The sequence below is a fragment of the Zalophus californianus genome, chromosome 12 (assembly GCF_009762305.2).
Source record: "Zalophus californianus isolate mZalCal1 chromosome 12, mZalCal1.pri.v2, whole genome shotgun sequence".
Classification (NCBI taxonomy): Eukaryota; Metazoa; Chordata; class Mammalia; order Carnivora; family Otariidae; genus Zalophus; species Zalophus californianus.
The window spans coordinates 56,328,383-56,344,845 of record NC_045606.1 but is presented as its reverse complement, the minus strand read 5'-3'; positions in this window follow the sequence as shown (position 1 = coordinate 56,344,845).

Sequence of the window (16,463 nt, the reverse complement as noted above, 5' to 3'; positions counted from 1 at the left end):
AAGAATGCAAACTAAAGCAGTCTTTATCCACCACAGTTGCAATTGTCGAAGTCGAAAGTTGTTATACTCACAGATAGTCCCGATTTCCACAAAGGCACAGAATTGCTACACATTTTTTTTTTAAATCACAAAAGGCACTTCAGTCCAAAAACTGTAGAATTGAAATTTCCTTTTGCAATTTTCATCCATTTCATTTTCTACATGGCTTAGAACAAGACTCCTCTCCTCCCAATAGATTTCTCTACACCTTTGGGTCTCTATAAACATATGGACATGATCTTTCCTGTAAAAGATGTGTTCCTATAAATATTGGTTATAATAGACTCCTCTGTTTTCTGTCTGCCCCAGTTCTGTCAAATCTGTGTTCACAAAAGGAGGTAGACAAGGAAATTATCCAAGAAAGACACAATTTCTAATTAGAACAGCATAAACAAAACATAGCCTTGGTTTTGCAGGTGGAAAGCAATGTCTTCAACCCAGGATCTATCTACCCATTCCCCTAGAGAGAAGGTACTGTTTGAATTTTCTCCTCTATAATATGAAGGCCTGATGTTTTGCTCTGGGGGTGGGGGAAGTGCGCAGGGATTATGGGAAGGGATAGCCTCCAAAGGCTTATAAAAAAAAATTAAAGTTTGGAGTTTTTAAAAATATATATGCTCCCTGACAACTTCTAATACAACAAGGAAAGGCTGTTATGTAAACAAAAGGTGGTTTTGCATCCAAGCTCACAAAAACAAGAATGCTTGGAGCCAGTGCTAAGAGTAAATCATGACGGTGGTCTTTTATGTCACATCACAAGCAAAATCATCCAGGGAACTCCTATAAAGGATTTAGTGTCTGCTCTGTGGCAATGTTTCCTTTAAGTGGCTTAATCACTTTTGTCAACACCTAATAGACCCTATTTTTATTTACATGGGGGTTGAAGCAAATAAGAAAATTTATTTAATCTAGAGTTCTAACATATCAGGCTGTGCCGTTGAGGAGTTCCATAGTGTTCTTTGCACCTTCCCAATCCAGGCATATATATTTACCTTATTACCTTACCTGGCTTCAGTATAATAACACTATATGTGCATTTATTAGTTGGGTTACTTTTAGTTGTAAGTAACTGAAAACCCAATCAAACTTGTTCAAACACAAAAGGTGCATCGGTCTGGGTAAGTGACACGTCGAGAGACGTAGAGTGGCTGCGGATGTGGATGTCTACTGAATGAGAGCACTCCAGATGAACCTGAGCACCCTTAGGACAGAAGTATCCCCTACACTGTATAATCATGGTGGCAGTTGGGAGATGGCAACTGTTGTCCAGACACTTGCCAAAGTTCCTCCTCTTCCTTTTTAGCTGGAGCAGCAGAGCATTTCCTTAAAGTAGCAACTGGTTTCAATGAACCAACACAAAGCAACTGCAGCAAGCTTCTGTTGCCTTACCAAATCTTGTTGAATCATTTTATCACTCAAGAGCATTTATTTCCAGCAACATAGGTTTCCAGTTTTCAAAAAACTTCAAAGATAGAATTTGACATAAGGAAGTAGTGCCCACCGTGATAAGAATGAATTGCTTAAATTATGTTGCACTTAAGGTTGCCCTTGGACCCCTCAAAGGATTTCACCCAATCCCCATTCATCCAAATGAGCCTTGAGCCCTTCACAAGGTCCCAGATCATTGCTGTGCCCATCTTAACTGCCCAGCGGACTGAACACAGCCCTGCTGACAACAGTGCATAATCAGATTCATCTCAGCTGTGACAGGGATAATTCAATGTCCACCTAAGAGACCACAATGGCCTCTTCTGTATTCCATCTAAAAGGTTGCTGGTTTCTGATTTCACACATCAAAGGTCTTAGGTGGTTGGGACTGGAGGCTGAGCAGAGAAGGTTCCCAGGAAAGAAGTTAGAACTCACACCAGGTAGCTCTACTTAGAAAAGACACTGAGGAAAAGAGCTGATGCCCCCAAGAAGTCTGGCCTCTCAATCTCCTTAACCCCCAAGAGAGAAGACAGGGAATATTCTTCCTCCTTTTGGCTGAGAGATGGAGCCAGAAACCTTTGCTGGACAGAAAATGTATCTCCTTCCAGGCCACCTTATGGCCCAGGTCCCCCCAGCTGAACCCAAGGAATTCCGAGTGGCTATAAAATTCCCTTTTGCCCAGAAGCACCAGGTTTGCAGTGTACCCTCATTAAAGTGTGCCCCCACAGCCAGACTGTCGGTTTCAAAAGAAAACTCCTTTTAATTTTAACTAGAGCCCTGGGCATCAGAAACAGTAGAGAAAGGGGACTCATTTATGAGTTTCTATGGCAGATTATGGGTTTTATTTGCTCCTTTACACCACTTTTCAGTCTGTCATTTTGGTAAGGTTAACCTCGGTGTAAAATTCCCGTAATTATGCTCAGAAACACTCCCAGCCTGCTGCATGCCAATAAATGCCTGGAATAACTGTCAGGCTAAATGAATCCCATTTGGACAAAATGATTATTGAAAGTTATTTTAGTTCCCTATTAAGCAGTTGCGGAACAGAGCTGTAATCAAAATGTTTATTTCAATTAGAATTATTATGGTCAATAAAAAGCTCAAGTAGAAAGTAAACTACACTTTATCAAATAAAGTAAAGGCCACAGCTAGTTAAACTTCTTGTTTCACACGGCCTCTATGCGAGAGTCTGACAGGAGGCATGATTATCAGCCTTTTCCATAGTGTATTAACGCCTTTTATAGCCCAACTTCTATCTAGCTGATCCGGAGTCTCTTGCTCTGGGTGGAAAAAAAACCTCAATTCTTTCTGATGGTTAGCAGTGGGCATGAGCCCCTGTTTCCATAGCGACAGAGTAGGGGTGCCCCACCTCACACTGAATGGCTGAGAAAAGGCCCTGGGGGTTATAAAGCCAAAGGCGGTATTTATTCATCACCCTGCCCCAACGACTAACTATGCACAAGCACTCCCGTTTCTATAGCAGCTATTTCTTTTTTTGTGGATGGATCCCAAAAGATGGCCAGGAAAAAATGCTTGTGTTTATTAGACCAATGTAGTCATCCTCATCAGAAAACAGCTTTTTGGGTAATTTTTATTTATTTATTTATTTATTTATTCATTCATTCATTCATTCATTTATTGGAGAGGGGGCTAAGAAAAAGAGCCTATTTCTATCCACTTGATATCTGCCCTTTAGATGAAACCTTGGGTACCCACAAGCAAATTACTTTCCCCCTAAATCACAGCAGTTTTAGTCATAACCCTCTACACCCAAAAGTATTGTGTTGGTTTTATAAATTCCAATGCCCAGGTCACACCCCAAACCAAGTAAGTCCAAATCTCTGGGGTGGGATCCAGGCATCAGGGTTTTTTTTAAGTTCCTCAGGTCTATTCCAATGTGCAATGAATAGTGCAAAGCCTCCTATAAGGCAGTGGTTCTCAAAATGTGGTCCCTGGACCAGCAGCATCAGCAGCACCTGGAAATGCAGATTCTTAGGGCCCATCCCATAATTACTTAATCAGAAACTGGTATGGGGCTGAACAATCTGAGTTTTAACAAGCCTCCAGGTGAGTCTGATGCATGCTCAAGGTTGAGAACTATGACTATCGAGGATGTCTTTAAAGCAAAAAATACAGCAAAGATGTTTATCATTAACTCATATGTTTAGAGGAGCCAGCATTAACCCCTAATTATAAGAGGAGCAAGATTAATAAAGCAACAATGTCCACCGATTCTCTGCCTGAATGTTAGGACAAAAGATACAAGAGATAAGGTGCTAAAAGCAGCTCTTAATTCCTACCTAGACAGGGGAGAGGGTCTCTAAGAACCATCATCATAGAAGCCAGGGCTGACTGAATAATGAGGAAATAATGAATTAATCTATAATCAGAATGTTAAAGGAAACTAAAATGGACACAAAAATAGGCAAAACTGGCTCAAAAGCAAAACCCTGAGTCAGGCAGACATTTGCTTTCCCTTTTCTCTCTTACTACATCAGTTCTTCTAACTCCTCTTATATCTGGCTTCCCAAGGTCCCCATGATTCCCAGAGCCCCCTCAGAACAAAGGAATTAATTCATACTAAGATCTAAATGACTGTGTTATTACACAGTATAATCTTGTGTTATTACATTTCCTTGCATTATTTGGACTTTAAACAAAGTTCCCAAGACATCTATGTTTAACTTGAAGACTCATACAGCACTCCTTGCCCACCCAATCCTGTTTCAAGCCTCATTCAACATTCATAACAATACTATGAAATAAGCACTAGTTTATACCATTTCACAGATGAGGAAACTGAGGCACAGAGATGTTGAGAAGTCCTCCCCAGGTTGTGGCTTTGCACCCAGGCTGTCTGGCTCTAAAGTGTGTGTTCTTAACAATTATGCTAAACATCCTCTCAGAACGAGTGGGCTTTCCAACATGGAGCTCCTGGACTGGGAAGATCTGGGGAAGGAGCTGTCTAAGAGCCATTCACACCTTATAGATAAATGCCAAATTCCATCTCCATATTGGGTCAGTTTGGGTTATGCATTTTCTACTTTGGTGTGTTATTCCCTCTTGGACAATGTGTACTGTCAACCTTGTCTCATAAGCTTGTTCTCTTCCTGCTACTTCCCTGAGTATTTGACTCATCCAGACAAAAATCCAGGGGAACTAATTATTTGGGGAGGATTTCCTTTGCTTTGAAAAAATTGTGATCCAAGTGTTGTGCTTCCAAGACCTAGTTCTTCAAACTTAGGAGCATCCCAGGAGGAGCAAGTTGTGTCAGTTTCTCTGCGAGGTCCAACATCAGGACCAAACTCCAACTTTTAAACAGAACTACCTTTGCCCAGGTGGAGGAGGGATCAGAACAAGGTTAAAATTTTTTGTTGTTCTCCATTTTTTCCCCTTAAGTCTTTGTCAGAGCCTTTTTCTAGATGAAATAAAGTCTTGAATTTGATGGAGGCATCACTTTCTGGTTTATGGCAAGTCTGTCAAAAAGAGACTATACATCTCAATTTCATCCATGTCTAAAGACCACGGAATATAGTGGCTCAGTGTTAACCCATAGAGTGCTTACTAAGTATTGCATATCAGAATCTTCTTGGCAAAAACATTCTCTAGCTGGCTGGGGAAAGGTTGGGGTGGCAGCTTTGAGTACTCTTCATTTTTATCCCTTGACACTTTAATTAAGATAATTTAACAGCCTGTTAAGCACAATATGCAGAATTTCCCACTAGGAGCCAATGAGGAAAGAGTCATGGGAAACAGGGAGATATGTGTGAGGTTGGAGATCCAGGCAGCATACAGTTGAAAGGAGTCCTGATTATTATTCAGCTCAATGCCTGTGACTTTCCCAAGGTCACCCAGTTAATTAGTGGACTCCCTGGATCCCACACTGCATGAGAAGCTGTGGGATAGGAAACAGGACAACCCAGGCATAGTAGCTGATTTCTAGAAAAGCTCAGTGTCTGGCCTTCTCAGAAATTCACAATCGGCTTAAATGAAGCCTTGGGGTGGCTGAAGCAAATACTAATGACATGACTCAAGATCCTGTGGTTTTCCAGAGGGTTATATGGGCTGCCAAGTAAAGTCTGAGATCCTCCTTCTCATCTTGTCTCCTACTGGTACTGTGTGGCCCATGCAGCAGCTGTGTGCATCACGGGGACACAGACACATGTCAGGAGTCCCCATGCCTCTACCTGGTAGGCAGTGAAGAAAAGTACCTCTTACTCAGGCTTGTGCAATCAGAAACAACTCTTCCAAGACCCTAAAGACTTACTTTTTAATTCCACCTTTTGAAAATAGAATTTTCAGTCTGATAGATAATATGCATTTCATCCTAAAAGTGGAAGGCATTTACCCTGTTCTCCAGAAATTACAACCATTAGTACTTCCACATATGCTTGGCATTTATCAGCCTTCATTCTGATTACTTATTTGCAACTTGATTGGCTAGATGCATACATACATAAAAAATCATGAAACAATAATGGATTTCAAATCCACTTGTAATAGACCGAGAACTTCATAACGCAAACTCTTAGATTCTGGGTACCACTAAAGCTTCCTTTCATATTTAGAAGTCAAGAAAAAAGTGAGGGGGCAGATTTAGGGTGAGAGACTAAGTTAAGTCAAAGCCAGGAGCATCAGGGGGGACGGGGGAGGCTGGTAAAGGGACGTATGCTGGGGAAGCGAGGGTCATGAGTTCCAACTTATTTTAGGGGCAAATGATCCACTATTCAAAAAACTTTATGATTCTGTGATAACTAGGGGAAAAAATAAAATGCAGAGAAGGAAGAAATGCATGTGCGTGCAAAGGCATGGAATTGCAAAAAGGCCTATGGGTCATTGAGAAGCTCAATTAGATGAGGTCAATGGTTGGAAGTAGATAGTAGGAAGAGGCAATCAGGATGTGACAGAGAAGGGATAAAGTTAGTTGGGATTGGGTTGCAAGAATTCTCCCCATCCTCCTCCTCCACCTCCTCCTCCCTGAAGCTTTCCTTAACTACACAGGCTCAGAAATACATTTTCCTATGAAACCTCCAGCCTGCATTATCCAAACCTTAATGTTGAAAGGGACAAAAGATATCACTAGTACTTAATCAAGTGACAGACTTCATTCTGCTACTCAGCTCTGTATTTTGTTTATGTTTCTCTGTGTCTGCGTTTCCACTATTTAAGAACATTATCAACAATTTCAGGGGAGGACCTTGTTTTAGATCGTTGTAACAACAGTAGGAATATGCGTAGTGCCTTAATTAATAACAACCACAGTTGTTAAGGGATTACTACATGCCAAGAGCTTCCTATGTATCATATCTAAAACTCAAAACAATCCTATGAGGCATATTTTATTGTTGCCATTTTTTAAATGGGCAGGAGATGGGCACCTGGGTGGCTCAGTCAGTTAAGTGTCTGACTTTGGCTCAGGTCACGAAGGTTCTGGGATCGAGCCCCCCATGGGGCTCTGTGCTCAGCAGGGAGTCTGCTTCTCCCTCTCCCTCTGCCCCTCCCCCCACTTGTGCTTGCTGTTTCTCGCTCATAAACAAATAATAAATAAATAAATAAATCCTTTTAAAAAAATGGGCAGGAGAGGTTAAACAACTTGCCCAAGGTCACAGAGCTCTAAATGGAGGAACCAGCTTTGAAACCAGGTTATCTGATTCTAGAGTTTGTGTTTTTAAACCACAATACTCTACCTGCTTCCCTAACAGATGCTTAAGAAATCTTTGCTGAATGAATGGGATGAGGGGATGTCAGATAAATTGTTTAAAAAAATCCAAAGCCTGTTAATTGAAATACTATCAATGCATGACTTAATTCTTCAGCAACTAAGAGATTTTCTTTACCAAGTCACCGATGGGCCCCATTTTCAAAGAAACATAAAGATCCTATGAGTATCTCTCATCAGAGAACTAAGAAGAAAAAAACTCTGTTTCATGAGCTTGTTAAGTACCAACTCTGTCCAGGGCATCAAGTTCTTCCTTTTCTCTAATACATATGGAAGTGTTCTGAATGTTTTCCATTCCTAGGGAGTTAGGCAACCTGATATTACTCTACATGTCAGAAGCATCTCAATCACAAAAGCAAGAAATTGATCCTTACAAGATCAAGAGGGAAAAGCTTGGAAATGCCACAGAGCTGACAGTTGATGGTGATGAAGAATCAATCAATTCTCCAATTCAGAGAACAGCCTGGGTGGGACCTTCATCTCTGGCCTTTACACAGAAACCACTAGGAGCCAGGAAACTCTGGGGGAAGGATCCAGATAAGATTTCCATTAGAACCCTACAATGATGGGTGGGGGAAGCCTCTTGAACTGAACGATTGCCCAATGCTAATTCACAGCCAAATGCAGGCACATGGGAATTTAAACCTATCACTACTCATCCTTGCCTGGGAAACAAGATGAACAAAATATTAAGGTGCTGACAGTTCTCTTTTTAGACAAGTGCCAAAGCAAAATAGAAGTCAGGAAAAAGAGTCAAAAGAATGCAAGCAATGTGACATTCCTACATCACTTACGGCTGTGAGGAGAGTGGAGGCTTCTCTCCTGAGGAAGGAAAAGCCCTTGCTCCTAACAACATTCTGCCAAGATAACACGCCTGCCCATGCAATCCCCTTTCTGCAGAGCAGCTGTGCAGGAAAAGCACCATCCTTTCCCATGATCCTCATGGGTTTTGACTGATGCTTGTGGGATACTTTAAATTCAGTAAAGCATTCAAGGGTTGGCCAAACAAGTCTTGGACAGAAACGTCAGGCTTCAATAAACCATCATTTCCAATCTCAATTTCAGCTCAGTGTTTAGACTGGAAGGAAAGCAGATGATTACAACTAACCCTTAATTTGTACTTATACATACTTGGGTTTGATCACCATGAAAATGACCCACTTCTGCCAGATCACCAATCAATATAGTTTGCAACAGAAGCATGTGGATGATCCATCTACAAAGCAATGAAACTAAAAGACAATAATAGGCATGCCATAGTTTACCATATGAATGAAAAATGTTGTCCTTCAAGATTGCCATGGGAACTGGCCACTTATACTAATACTACCATTCATCAAAACATGGGGATAGTTTGTGAAACACACAAAAAGGTGGTTAACACAATGCTGGGAAGTTCAAACCCTACTCTGTCACTAATTAACTGTGTGACCTAAAAAATTTACTTAACCTCCCTGATCTTCCATGTCTTCACTGGCAAAATGTGGATATTAATTCCTTTGATGTCTGAGTGAAATACGTTTGCATGCAAAAAATTTAATATCTTTGACATCTAGAAAGTACTCAGTAAATAGTGGCTATAAAAATTATCATCATCATTAATGATGACAATGAATCTAGATCAGCCATTGTAAAAGCATGGGATCTTGAGTAAGTGCCTTAACCTCTCTGATTCTCAGTTCACTCATTTAAAAATTAGGTATGTAAGACTTCATAGGGTCAGTAGTGAGATAAATGTGAACATATGAAGAGCATCTAGTGTAGTCCCAGGTACACACTATGTGCTCAATAGATACAACTTCTTTTTAGTGACACTTTATATGGTAATATGAAGTTATTTAATCTACAAATGGGAGAAAAGCCAGAATAAAGTATCAAATCTAGTTTCACCCAGAAACTATTTATCTCTCTGTTTAAAACCCCATTATAATCTGTTTAAAACATAAAATAAAAATTAAATCCTAGTATAGTTTAAATTTATAATTGGAAATACCACAGATATTAAAAACCTGTTCTTGTGTATTATATTTACAATGCAAGTTAAATAAAATGCCTGCAAGTAGTAAGATATTAGAACATAAAAGCTGTTGAAATAAAAGCTATAATCATGAGAGTCTACAAAACTGTATATTCACATTATTATATAAATGTATTCCTCTTTTATTTCTGTGATAGTTATAAAAGATGTTCACCCCCCTCCAAAAAATGCAGAACCAGGCTTTCAGCTAGAAAGCAGGGATGATCAGGAATTCTAGAAAGAATAAATAAATCTATGTTCATTTGCTAAAAGTCTAACTAAAATAAATTCCCATTGTGGTTGTGACAAAGATCAAGGATATTTTGATGTCATCTTCAAAAGCTTTTGACACCAAACTGGTGTGAAGTTCCAAAGAATGGTTACAGTCCTCCCCACTCTGGCATGTTTTAACTCTAAATTCAGTCTAGATACTTCAAAAAAAAAAAAGCTAGAAATAGCTACAGCAGTTATGAGAATGGATGAAGGGATAAAGATTGAGAATAAAGTAACCAACTGAGCCTATTAGTCATTGATAATTTAAATGATACCTCTTAAATTTCTTCTATTTTGTATATATAGGTACACCTAAATGCTATAAAATATTTTAATACAGAACAAATTTTTGTATTCTTCTATTATTTTAGGAAATCTTTGAGAATGCTTGTTTCTTAGTTAACTATGTTAACTCTTAGTCACTAAGCCTGCCTATTTGGATAATTTGGCAGTTAGCCCAAATTATGGAGCCCACACAGGAGGAAATAGCTTCTTGATTATTGAACTTGGAAACTCAAACACAAAAATTGATTGTCCTCAACATAGGGGATTAAGTATCAAGATCATATATACAGGGCTTTTTCAAACTACACACACACACACACACACACACACACACACACACACAGACCCGCTCATCAGAGATTCTAACCACCTACCTACATATTAGGTGGTTGTCTCTGGGAATGGGAGTGTGTAGATTATCAGGGAAACACACACACAGGTGATTCTGATACATTCCCTCTTCCCATTGCTGAGCCCCTCTGCTAAAAATTGATGATACATGTCGCAACTATGTTTCACATTTTTCCAAAGAATCAATGTATTTGCTGCTATTATAACAGGAAAAGCTGTAGAGATGCAATTAAAATGATGATAGTTGACTTACCAGTCTGTCATTCTCTCAGCAGAAAGAAACTCAAAACAAGTATTTCATGATTTTTAGCCAGAGGCATCTGCGAAACATGTGTTTGACCAAAAAAAAAAAAAAAAAAAAGGTCATTTGAAGAAATCCATGAGCAAGTTAAAAGTATAATTTATAGCATGTTTCTCACTACACATGGATCTGCTATATGGTTTTCTGATCCTATCCCCAAGTTTATAGTCCCTAGGATACCAGGAACAGTTTTAGGAGGCTGTTAAGGCCACAGGCAGCAGAGAAGTTTTGAATTCCATTTACATCAACTATTTCAATATTGTTTTAAAGCGTTAGGGTCTACTAGCAATTTTCACGCATAAACCTTTTAGTTTGGATGTGCAATCTGTCAGCAACACTTTGATTTGCTTTATTATGTCCCCCTCCTCGCTATCACTTCATTGTCTCACAGCTGTCTGCTCATTTCTGCCTTGATTAATTTCTTCTTGGGTGCCTGTATGCCTGGTTTGGGAAATGATGCCACTCACTTTGAACCGTTGGCTTTTTATAATAATGGATTTCAATGAAAGGTAATAAGAAAGTATGCAGCCTGAGAAACAAATGATGCTGAGAACTACAAAGGCTGGGAAGAGATACTAGTTAGTATGTAGGTTTTACTGGAAATCGGTTTATATCTCTATTTTTTTAGAAAATCATTTAACTAAAGAATAGCTGTGGTCCAGTCCAGGTAGGTGCATGGCTAAGACTGAGGCAAAGTCAGTCCCATTCAGGTCCCTACATGCTTTCCCTCTGGCCTCCCCTCTCTGCGCTCCCTCTTGAGTTCATGCTTTCTCTTTAGGAGATAAGCAAGAGGAAAGACTTTACAAGGAGAAAAATGGATCCACTTCAGAAGATTATTGCACTGAAGACTATTCTGCTTCTATTAACCTGGGGCCCTAATGAAAATATCTATTGCTCAACATTTTAATAACCGCTTTGACCACTGGCTTAAGAAGAATGAAAGTGGCAGTATCTATCTATAGAATATCCTAAATAGCTGGTCGAAGAGATACATTTCTAGCCATAATTAACTCCCAACCAGTCACTTCTTGAAGCTCTTAATTTACGTAAGTTTTCAGTATGCTATTCCCCCTATTGTTATAAAAACTATTTTAACAAGGTTTGTAGAAATAATTTTCAGTTATTGGTATGTCTCAATTGCCTCCTGGCTAAAAACTGTCACCCAAACTGTCAACCTTGTAGAACATGAAAGCTGTAATTTTGTATTCTGAAGTAGAGTCAGAGAGATAACAAAGACAATCATTAAGTACAGAATGTCATACTTCAAAGACATTTCAGGCACTCAAAACAACCTCTTCATGTCCATGAATTTTCAAAACATTAAGAGCTCCTCAAAGATTCAACAGCAGTTTATGTGGAGTATAAAATGTGCTTCACACATGTACTTCGAATTTTTTTAATGAACTCTTTGCTGTCTGTAGCAAAGGTGCTAAAGTTTTACCGGAACTTCAGACAAGAAAAATGGATGGGACTAGAGTTATAAATACAAACATGCTCAGGGCTCAGATAATCCTATCACCAAAATGTCTCTCCTAGAACAGGACTACATCTAAAAACCAGTCAGAAGACAAATAATGAATTGACTTTTAAGATTTTTCTACAATGTTTACATTTGCAAAGCCTGTTGCTAAGTTTTCATATACAAAACATTAACTCATCTGTACAATAAACTTGTAGCATGGAGAGATACTCAAGGCCATGATTCCAATAGACAAATTATTAGACACGGTTGTGTCTTCCTTGGCCACACGGCTCAAGGGCACACTCTGTAAAATCCTGGGTGACTGAAAACCTCTCCTGCAACTCTCTTGATTCTCCAAGGTGGTTGTGCCTGTGCAGCCAGGCCTTCCTGAGGACACAATGGCTAGTGAAAATAGTAAAAAAAAGCTCCCATATAAATTTTCTTACCCGTAAAGGATAGTAAAGGAAGGTGTCATGCACGATGTTTTTACTTTCTAATATTGTCAATTATGTTTATTGGAGTCTCTCCTGACCATAAAAGAATTATAGGATCTTCATGAAAAATACAAGGTAAGTATTTTTTTTAATCTCATGCAATTAAAAAAAATACCTTTAGGTACATTTTTTTGCTCCACCCATCATACAAGGGTTTAGGAACTAGCCAAAAAAAAAAAAAAAGTCCCTGGGGAACTCCCATGCAAAATGCTGACTGACATAAATATGAATCTTCTTTCATCTTCACCCTTATACTTTCTCTGAACTGCAAATGCCAGCAGAAATAGGTGTCTTAAATCCTTCAAGTAGGATGTCCAATAAATGCTAAGTAAGAAAGAAAGAAGAAAAAGCTTCCATGTGCTCTAGCAATAGCTGCCATGACCACTGCTCATGGAAAGTTCTAATGGCTTATGGTTGTGAGGGATGGCAAGAAATTCTTATTGATTCTTATGAGAAGATGGACTTATGTGTGAGGTTAGTACCAGTGCTCTTTCTTTGTCCCTCTCCTGCTTTAGCAGATAGCAGCATGAGGAAATCTGGAAGCAGGAGAGGGAAAAGGAACTACACGGTTATATCATTTGCTATCCCAACTGTCAAAGGACAGACCTTTCATCTTGAAACAAACTCCAAAATCTTTGTGACAATTGAAGCATAAAATGAAGACTGCCCTCATAAACCAACTTCCCTTCTTGGACATTTCTATTATCACTAATTTTCAATAACGTACAGTAGATCTTGCTTAGCAATAATAAAACTACCCATGTTAGAAGTCTAGTTTTATGTAACACTCCATATGGTGGATTCATAATAAATTTCTACTGGGAATACAATCATAAACCACTATTTTCTGCTATAAAAAACCATTAAAGCACAGACATGCACAAACAAGGTAATCTGCAATAAATTTGGAAATGTTAAAATACTACAAACGTAAATGTATTCAGCCCCATTGCAATGCATGTAATTTCCATAGCTTTATTAGAAATCTTGCCTTTGCAGTGGTTTGGCGATAGGTTATAAATATCGTAGGAATGAGTCAGCATGCAAATCCCTTCTGTGAAAAAACAATTGGAAAGGTTTTATAGCCCAAAGCTGTTTATTATATTGTAAGAATAGTAATGCAAGTTTGTGTTTGGAGCCTGCTGAGAGGAGAATTCTCAGGATATCCTGTTTATAATAAACAGCAAGGGGAAAAAAAATCTTAGCAAATTAAAAAAAGAAAAACACAACAACATTTGATTTATATAAGGTCACGGAAATAGTATGTCCCAAATAAAGCATTTAATTGATGGACTTTTCTCTGCACACATTAAGGGTCATACAAGAGATGATCAATACATCCCACTGAGAAAAGGAGAGCAGTGTGAGCCTGGCAACCTTGAGTCCTGGAGGCAGAAAAGCAACTCTCTCTGGAGATGAGAGGAGATAAGGTTACAAAGGTGAAGACAGAGGCGACTAAAGACAGAACTGTCAGGATCAGCTACAGGGGGGCCCGGTCTGAGGAAGAGGTGGCTCAGCCAACAGTCCACGGAGTGACAAAGAACCTGAGGCCAGCACGTAGGCTGCAGAAGAGACAGAGCTGCAAGGACAGAAGTCCCAAGTACGAAGACAACTCAGGCAAGGCGGGAGCAAGAACAGATGGCTGGACTTGGGAGTCAGAGCTCACTGTACCCTGCAGGAGACGAGCTCAGACGTGGTGGGAAGCAGAAACCAGGCTGCAAGGACGTGAGGAGTGAGTAGATGGTGCTGATGGGCAAAGTGCAGACACAGACGATCTTCCAAAGGGGTGGGGGACTCGCTAGCTTGAGTGCAGAGGGATCAAGGAAGAGTCTCTTAGGATAGAAAAGAGCTGGGGAGGTATGAGTCAGTGAAGAGAGCAAAACCAAAGATGTAGGAGACAGAAGTTAGTCCAGATAGGAGGAAGTTCAGGCAGGGTATCAAGGAAGTGGGCTCAGGGCCTTGGGTGAAGGAACTAGTTTAGGCAAGGGGTAAAGCATTTGGGCAAAAAGAAAGGACAGGGTCGGTAAAGATGAAGAGAAAATCCGCAGCGTATGAGGAAAGAAGTTGGTGGAACTGAGGCCCACCGACCTTCAATAAAACCAAGATGCAAACTCAGCTTCTGACTTTTCTTAAATGTCTGAACTCATTATAAAAACACATTATCATTTCTTTGTGAGTGTACAGAGCATCTGTGCATATGTTATATCGTGAGGGAACCAAATACTATAAAATGTCCCAAACTATCTAAACATGTGTGCATGCAGTGTGGCACACGTGTGCACACAGACATACACATGCACAGCAGAAATGCAAGCCCATTCCAAAATTAGGTGTCAGTGTTTATTATATTGCTCACAGTACCCACCTATGACTTTTTCCCAATTTCCCCTTTCCTCTTCAGAGGCTCTTTCCATAAGACTCCAGCCCATCTCAAGCAGAAAGGAGCAGAGCACCCACCGCACTATCCAGAAGGCATGTAAGTGCAGAAGCAGAAGCTGGGGGTGCGTGTCTGCATAACCACAGCAATCAGCATGGGTCCAGCAATGATCCTTTTAGATAAAATGAATTATGGAAGGCCAGACATTTTTAAAGAACTTGGAAAAACAATGTTAAAAAAGGAGGGGAGGAACAAGTTTATTTCCTGAAACGGAAGAATTGGTGCTCCTACTTGTCTGATTATATAAAGAAAAGAGACTGGGAACATGGCCAGAAGGACATGGCGGATCCTTTTTCAGGATTCTGACCCCCCAAAATTGAGGAAGTCATTCTTTTATATTAAGAGGAAATTGAAGAGGATTGTAAGGGAATATAAGAGAATACCAAAAGCTCTTAAAAGGAAGAAAAAACTTAATAAGCAGGAAATAAAGTAGTGACATGGGTGGGCACAGAAAATTATTTAGGGAAGGAAAAATCAAAAGTGTGAGTGAAAAGGTAACCAGAACTCACAGAGCTATTTTGAGAGTGAAAACCAAGTGAAAAATGCCAAGTATAAGATTATTCTTATTTGACATTTTTATATAGCAGCAACTTATAAAAACATCAAACACTGACATAAGCCTTCCTCTAGCATTTTAACACATCATTATATTGTTAACAACGTCAAATGACTATGGCCATTCATGTGACTTTTTAATAGATTACTTTTATCATAAAAATGTCATTTTTAGGATAATCTGCATTCTCACATTTTTTTATATTCAGCTATGGTCTTAAAATGTCAAGTATAGAAGTGTCTGCAGCCCTTGGAGTCTTACTACAGAACTCGAGAGTATCAGTATAAAATAAGCCTTAGTTTGATATGGCTGCTGTGCTCAATTCATTTTCTCTGCAGTTTTTCCCCTTTTAAAAAAATAATTACAAAGCACATGTATTATGTAAAGATAAAATTGCAAGTTAAAGCCATAACAGGCAGGAAATTTGTAGTGAAGACCACTTTGGCCCTCATGAAAGGCATCCTATAACATGTTCAGTCACTTGGGATCACCTTCCCATAGGCATGATTATAGACTAGATATTTGGCCTGCCTCTTCAGGTAGCAACAATGACAACACCGATCACTTTACCTTCAGGGGCTAACATGTGCCAAATGTCCAACCAGATTTCTTTGGCTCTTCCTCTTAAATGTGAGGAAAACAAAGCAATTAGCTAATGTATCAAAGATCAGGCAAGTCAGGCAGAGAAGAGGAATTAGAACTCAACTAAGGCAATGGTCCTGTGCAGGAATTAGCAAACTGTTTCTGTAAAGGGCCAAATAGTCAATATTTTAGGCAGGCCACATTGCCACTGTCACAGCTACCCAATTCTTACACCGTACTGCAAAAGCCAGCAGGCAGCACATAAACAAATGGGTACGGCTGTGTACCAATAAAATGTTATTTACAAAAACAGGAACTGGACTGGATTCAGCCCTCTAGCCACAGTTCGCCAACTCCTGATCTAGTGGATCAGCTCACACAGCCTGTCAAAAATCAGCTCACACTGCAGCAAATGCTAATTTCAGCCAGATTAAATAATATTATCTAGCAGTAGTGAGATCTTACCAAATGCCATATAAATGCCACAAATTATCTCATTTTCTATCCTATGTGGTAAGT